The sequence below is a fragment of the Denticeps clupeoides genome, chromosome 8 (assembly GCF_900700375.1).
Source record: "Denticeps clupeoides chromosome 8, fDenClu1.1, whole genome shotgun sequence".
NCBI lineage: Eukaryota > Metazoa > Chordata > Actinopteri > Clupeiformes > Denticipitidae > Denticeps > Denticeps clupeoides.
In genome coordinates this window covers 523,815-530,265 of record NC_041714.1, presented here as the reverse complement: position 1 = coordinate 530,265, position 6,451 = coordinate 523,815, and positions in this window count along the sequence as shown.

Genomic DNA, 6,451 nt, shown 5'->3' with positions numbered 1-6,451 from the left:
CGCCTCACCAGCCTGGGAGACGACGACCCGGAAGAGGAAATGGAAGCGGGCGGTGGCAAGTATAAAAGTGAGGTAACCCCAAGGAGACATGCCTGCTCTTTGCATGAGTTTACTCGCCAGAGACGCTAGCTCTCTCACCCCCGATCTAAGATAATTGTGATTCCTGAAATACGACCTTCGCCTGCCCACGACTTCAAGAATTGCCTGATCCCCTGGAAACCACGAAAAGAACCCTGAGCGGAACTTCCTGGCTACAACCTCTACCTGCCCCTGACCTTGAACCTACCTGACCCATCGGTTAGGATGGGATTCCATGCTCCCCTACCTTCCTGCCGCCCAAGACCTACTCCCGTCCAGTCCAAGGTCCCGGACCATCCTGAAACCCGCCGTCTTCCGGTTCTCCTCTGCCCCTGTCCTTCCCAAAGATCCCGAACTGACTCCCCGCTGCGTTGCAGCGCATCCATTGCTTCCTCATTCCTCGCCGGCCAGGCGCCCCCGGTCCTCCTGCCCCGCTCGCCCAGTGTCATCTACCGGTACGACGGCTTATCCCCACGCCGAAAGTATGTCTGCAAGTACGTCATCGAATTCCCCCTGTGACAATGACCACACTAAGGTTTGTCACATGCTGGCTCCAGAGAGAAAATGTTAAAATTGTTTAGCCAACTTCGAAAAGTTTTTTTCAAGAAACTCATAGACCTGCCATAGCCACTTAAAAACACCTGAGTTTCCTAATGTGTTCTGTGCCTGCTCTAGAAGTAGCAATTTTAATACATAATTAATACATAATGTTAATTTCACAGTTCTCCAGATCCAGATGGTAGATTTCTAATCATTAAATTATGATTAATTTTTTGTCATGTATTGTCAGTAAATATGGTTCAAATGTTGATGACCCCTCATTTTTCTACACTTTTTAACACACTCTCTGAACGCTTGGATTGTGCACTTGTCCTTGGGTGGCAACTTCAAGTTTGGACTAAATATATAAATGGACAGGCTTAGTACAGCTGGAACTCGGCGTAATTGGGAATCTATAAATCTAATATTCTTCTCACATGTCCATCATTCATATTCTTCTCTGAATTATTACCTAATCAGCATCTCACTGACGAGTGATATTTGAGACACTGAGATACACCCCATAACTGTCAGCGATCATGCATCTGTCTTTAACTCTAATACATAAGAAACATTTACATTTTTACATTTACAGCATTTATCAGACGCCCTTATCCAGAGCGACTTACAATCAGTATTTACAGGGACAGTCTCCCTGGAGCAACTTAAGGTTAAGTGTCTTGCTCAGGGACACAATGGTAGTAAGTGGGATTTGAACCTGGGTCTTCTGGTTCACAGGCGAGTGTCTTACCCACTAGGCTACTACCACCTTAAGAAGGTCATTCCACCAAGTAAATCTGAGATTTAACACATCATTACTTAAAAATTTGATTTTAAGTTGTTCTCTGGGAAGCAGGCAAAGCTGTGATGAGAGGTAAAATAATTTAATTCTCATCTCCAAAAAAGAGAAAACACATGTTTTCAGGAAAGTCGACTCAACTATATGTGCAACAACATAAAGCATAAAGACTTAAATGGACACACAGTATATGACTGATAAACCAAAATTGATCATTTTCTTGAAAACATAACCCTCCCAAAATTATAAAAGGAAGCCCTACAGTATTCCCAATAAAATGGCCCCAGGTCCAGATGGATTTCTAGCTGAATTCTATAAAGAATTCTGGACAATTCTGGCACCAACTTTTTTTTAGAATGTTACAGGAAAGTGAGGAAAAAAGTAGACCTCCATCTCATTTGAACACTGCCAACTTTAGTCTATTGCTAAAACCAGGCAGGGACCCTACATTTCCTTCCAAATATAGCCTGATATCCCTTATTAACATTGACCTTAAAATAATTTGATATAATACAGAAGATTTCATAATACATCCTGACCAAACTGGTTTCATAAAAGGGAGGCACTCATCAACAAATACACAGAGATTATAAAATCTGACTATTCATGCAACAAATAATTTATAATATTGTCCCTAGATGCAGAAAAGGCATTTGAATGAGTTAACTGGCAATTTCTATTTGCTACTTTACATAAATTTGGTTTTGGACACTCTTTCATTAACTAGTTATAACTATTATATAGTTGCCCAACAGCATCTGTCAAGACAACTGACCAAACGTCCTCCAGCTTCTGTCTGAATAGGGACACCAGGGATGTCCATTCTCCCCCTCACTTTTTGCAATTTTTATTGAACCGCTAGCAGCAGCAGTTATACAGGCATAAAAGGCATTAAATGCAGAAATGTAGAACATAATCAGCCTTTATGCAGATGATGTGTTACTTTTTCTCCAGAATTCACAAATCAACCTCACTGAGGTAATTACATTAATAAAAACGTATTAGCCTAAAAACGCTGCAAGGAAGCAAGAAAGCAAGGAAGCATGAACTTCTTAAATTGGAGCTGTAAAGGCATTAAATACTTGGACCACATATTCGAAGGAAAATACTTTATTCCCTTCAATATATTAGTTAAACAATATGGTACACACAAGAAAAGTTTCATAGAATATCAACACGTTAAATCATTAGTAAAAATGAAATTCAAGTCTAATTAAATCAACTTGCAAATACCACCAAGTGTGGTACAATTCTTTATTCTAAAAACTCCCAAATTACTAAATATACACAAGACTTTTTCCAAAATAGACGAGTCAGTCTCCCATCTTATTGCTAAATGGGAGCAGGACTTATCAGCTTAGACCACAATTTCTGGTCTTAGTTTTGTTTAAAAACATTTAGATTGACTAGAAATACCAATCTACAATTAATAAAATATAAAATTGTAAAGTCCACTTTACAGGCCAGAGGATTTTCAGAATGGGTTTTAAGTCTTCCAACAGCTGCTCACACTGTCAAGGCAACAAACCAGACAATTACATCCACGCTCTTTGGTTCTGTGGGCGGTAGTGGCCTAGTGGGTTAGACACTCGCCTATGAACCAGAAGACCCAGGTTCAAATTCCACTTACTAAGTCCCTTAGCAAGACACTTAACCCTAAGTTGCTCCAGGGGGACTGTCCATGTAACTACTGATTGTAAGTCGCTCTGGATAAGGGCGTCTGGAAATGCTCTAAATGTAAATGTAACTCTGCGTTTTTCCTCTCGTCCACCGTGTTTAGACACATTTACATTTACAGCATTTATCAGACGCCCTTATCCAGAGCGACTTACAATCAGTATTTACAGGGACAGTCTCCCTGGAGCAACTTAAGGTTAAGTGTCTTGCTCAGGGACACAATGGTAGTAAGTGGGATTTGAACCCGGGTCTTCTGGTTCACAGGCGAGTGTCTTAGGCTACTACCACCTTCCCACAACACCTGATCACTGGAAGAAGGGTTGTATCTCCTCACAGTTACCTAGTTCTGTGTGTCAATTCATGCACAGAAGTCATTCAGGGCATCTGGTAGGGATGGGTCACTGTCACAGGCAGAGGTTTTAGTCATGTAGTTTGTGATGGCCTGGATGAGCTTAGAGCAGCACACGTACCTCTGCAGTCATCCACAGCTTCTTGTTTGATTCTGTGGTGATGGACTTGAAGACTGTAACATCATCAGTGCATTTGCTGATGTAGCTGTTCACTGAATTCGTGTACTCCTCCAAGTTGATGATGTTGTCACTGTTTGTTGAAGAATCCCTAAACATTTGCCAGTCAGTGCACTCAAAACAGTCAGGTTCTCACTTGATTCAGAACCAGTTTTGTGTGTCTGACAAGTGGTCTGTATGCTGGAATTAGCATAACAGTGATGTGGTCTGATTGGCGGAGATGGGGGCAGGGCTCTGCCTACTATGCCCTGGCAATATTTGTGTAGGCGAGATCCAACACATTATGCCCTCTCATTGCAAAGTTGATGAAATTTTGGGAGAACTGACTAGAGATTCATATGGTTGAAATCTCCTGCAACAACGAACAGTCCATCAGGCTGTACATTCTGCAGATCGCTAATAGCTCCGTACAGCATGCAGAGCACCTCCTTCATATTAGCGCTGGGTAGAATGTACACTCCAATAATAGAAACTGGGGTAAATTATCATGGTAAATAAAGCACTCTGCATCTCACAGTCACAAACTCCACCAGCAATGAACAGCAGAGATTAGCACAGAGTTCTGGCACCATTCCGTGTTGATGTAAACCCCATCCCTGTTGGCATGAAACACGGGAAGCCCATTCAGCTGAATGGCGGCGTCCGAAATTCTGTCGCTGAGCCACGTCTCAGTAAAAGCAAAGATGCAGCAGTCTCTATATTCCCACTGGATGTAGTCCAGTTTATTGTCCAAGGAACATATTTATTGTTGCCTTGTCATATTTTAAGTGTTGCAATCATTTAACACCACTTGTGTGTACGTGTATACTGTAAGGGGACACATTCAAACCGTACGAGACAGTTGCATTTCTTCTCCCTATTGGACGTTGGATAATTAGGACTTACACTGGCTTGAAATAAAAAATATATTTTTCATTCAATTGCAAAAAGCTTGGTTCACCATTTGTGCATTTAAAAAGGTTCATCCAGTAGCATGAACCCAACCTAAGAGAACTAATCTTAAACCAGCACTGTAGGGTATGGAGTAATAAATTATAACACAGCCTTTGGAATTCAGACATCCAGAAATTGTCAACCAGGCCAAAAAAATTATTAACTATCAAGTATGTGCAACTCTACCGTGACTGTATTAGTTAGGTCAGATAATTTTTTGATTTTTTCATTTTGGCCCATAGGCAAACTAAATGCTTAATTTTTGAGATGTTGTGGAGAAAGAATTAATATTTATTTTGTATGCACTTATCTAAAATTGTCCACTGTGTTTTTTTGTTTTTTATTTAATGAAAAGACATTTACTTTTACTTTTGTCCTGTCCATGGAACTGTGGACCAGCTCTTTACCTTTTCTAGGGTGATGGAGGGAGCATGGGAGTTTTGTGGATTTGGAGAAGGCACTATGGAGGGTGGTCCAGGAGTATGGGGTGGATGGCCTGTGGTTAAGGGCCATTCAGTCCCTGTACCAGAGGAATGTGAGTTAGGTCCGCATAGCCGGCAGTAAGTCGGACCTGTTCCCAGTGAGTGTTGGACTCCACCAGGGCTGCCCTTAGTCACCGGTACTGTCACCAGACAGAATTTCTAGGCGCAGCACGTGGTGTGGAGGGTGGTGCAAGGAGAATCTTGTCTCATCCGCTTTTTGTGGATGATGTGGTCCTCCTAGATTCATTGGGCCCTGAACTTTAGCTCTTGCTGGGAAGGTTCACAGCCGATTGTGAAGCGGCTGGGATGTGGATCAGCACCTCCAAATCTGAGACCATGGTTCTCGACTGGAAAAGGGTGACTTGGCAACTCTGGGGAAAGAGGTCCTGTCTCAAGTGGAGGAGTTTATGTATCTCGGCGTCTTGTTCACAAGTGAGGTAAGAAGGGAGCAGGAGACCCAGGACACGCTGAAAAAATTATATCTCCAGTCTGTTCTGGGAACGCCTTGGGGTCCTGCCGGAGGAGCTGGTGGAGGTGGCTGGGAAGAGGGCTGTCTGGGATTCCCTACTCGGGATGCTTCCCCTGCGACCCGGACCCGGATAAGCGGAGGAAGACGACGACGATGACATCTACCTTTACAGTAACACAGTGTCACTCAACACAGTCACAAATAAATGTCACATCTCAAAAGAGAGCACTTTAATGTTACAAATCCCGGGGGCGTTGTGTTCTTTTTATATAAAAAAATATTTAAATTAATTAATCAATGAATAAGTGTCTGCACATGGATTCACACCTCCAAGGTTGTTGAGTTTGAATCCTGGCTCGGACCCTGTGTGCGGAGATTGAATGTTCTCTGTGTATTGATGCGTGTTTGGGATGAACTGGCAATTCTTAACTGCCCATAGGTGAGTATGTGAGTGAATTGTGTTTGTGTGTAAGCACTGTGATGTGCTGGCACCATGGGTTACTCCCCTGCGCCCATTTTCCTGGGTGGGTGGTATTTTTTTCAGTCATGTTGTCCCCAGCAAAAAGCTCCCATGACCTGCTACACGACACAAGTCACCGAGTTTTGCACCTCTAGCCAGAGTTTAGCCAGAGGATCATGCTCAACTGAGACATGGCCCAAGGGGCAAGCTTGTCCCTTTGAAGGTACAGAAAGGCTCAGAAGGGGACAGGTCCTGAGTAGCATTCCAAGTAGGTACATAGTCTTTGCAGTGGTGACAGAAAGGTAACTGTCCTTTGTTTAAGGGATAGGGTAATATAATGTATTGCAGTCACCTGCTGCGGGTATTTGTGACTGTTTCTTTTAATTGTGTCACTGTTAATAATGTGGTGAAGTTCAGGTAATTTGTCACTTCATACCTTAGTTGCTCCAGGAGAAATAAATGGATACATTCTGTAGATGTAGGGAC